The sequence below is a fragment of the Ailuropoda melanoleuca genome, unplaced genomic scaffold (assembly GCF_002007445.2).
Source record: "Ailuropoda melanoleuca isolate Jingjing unplaced genomic scaffold, ASM200744v2 unplaced-scaffold8253, whole genome shotgun sequence".
Classification (NCBI taxonomy): domain Eukaryota; kingdom Metazoa; phylum Chordata; class Mammalia; order Carnivora; family Ursidae; genus Ailuropoda; species Ailuropoda melanoleuca.
In genome coordinates, this window is record NW_023253607.1 from 28,330 (window position 1) to 29,719 (window position 1,390).

Sequence of the window (1,390 nt, forward strand, 5' to 3'; positions counted from 1 at the left end):
GCAGGTTCCTGCCTCGAAGCACCCCCCCACCCCATACCCTGGGATGAACCCCTGCCTCCTCCCACGGAGCCATGCCGACTTGCCGAAGACCCTCCACCGAAAGCCCTCCCTGGCCCTCAAGCACATGTGACATCTCTCTGCTCTCCACACCTGCAATCTACGGCCTACACTATGGCTCTCACTGACCTTACGTGAGTGCCTAATTGTTGCATGTGTCTGTCTGTGTGTCTGTGTGTGTCTGTGTCTGTGTGTGTGTCTTATGCCCCCAACCAGACTCCAGCCAGCTTGCAGACTGGCTTGGGCTTCTCTCTCCTGGAGCCCCAGAGGTGTCAGCCCCCAGCTGGTGCTCAGGAATTCGCACTGGTTCTCAACACAAGTGGGAAGTCAGGGACCCAGCCGAGTGTTGTGGGGCCTGAAGCTCACATAACCAGGGGCTTCTCTTTACATGCATATCTGTACAAATATACAGTGAGGTGGAAGGCCGTGCAAAGAACCCGTGCAGGGAAGGGGCCAGCAGCTGAAGCCCCAGCCGCAACAGCAGACCTGTGTGGGGAGAATGGCCCCATCAGCAGTGGCACAGGAAGGGCAGGAGAGCCAAGGCCTCCTGGGCCATTGTCCCCAAGTGCAGAGTCAAGTGCCTGAATTCAAACCTGTTTTCTTCCCTCTCTTTCTCCAGTGCTGCTTATGCCCTAATCTTCACCCCATACAGAGACTCTCAGGGCCTCCCTCAGGCCCCAGGAGGTCTGGTCGGTCCTGCCCCAAAGTCCCGCCCTTGGATGTGCGTCCAGCCTCGCTCCAAGACCTCCCACTTTCCATGACCACTTCTCTAGCCTCTGTCTCCATCTCTGCGCTCAGCTGGCCCACCGCCCCTTTGGGACGGGCTCTGGGCACGGCCCCTGCCACCCAGCAGCAGCTCTGTCCACAACGCTCCTTGGAGATGCAGTGCTGGCCCCCAACCCAGCCTGTCACCAGCTGGAAGGGGCCATGCCTTTTTCCCTTCGGGAAGATCAGTCTGGGGAACCTATGGTCCCAGGGAAAGCCTCCACTACTCCCAACCACCTACGGCCCTCTCAGAAGCCAACCAAGAGAAACGGAACACAGCAAAGCCAAAGTCTCCTTCCACACTAGTGTTTGGGTCATTGTAAACACACACTTTCCCCTTGCCTTTTTGCTCACACAGCTCCCTATCTGGAACAGTCTCCCCCTTCCCCTTGGTCTATCCAGATTCTCTTCCATCCTTTGGGAACTTGCCCAGACCCACCTCTCCCTAGAATCCTCCCTGAATACCAGGAGACTCCTTCTGCTGCTGAAGTCCTTTAATGCCTTTGCCAAGTGGACCCTCTCAGGCCCTGTAGGCCTGACCTGTTCCGACTATGGGACAGCTCTCCAA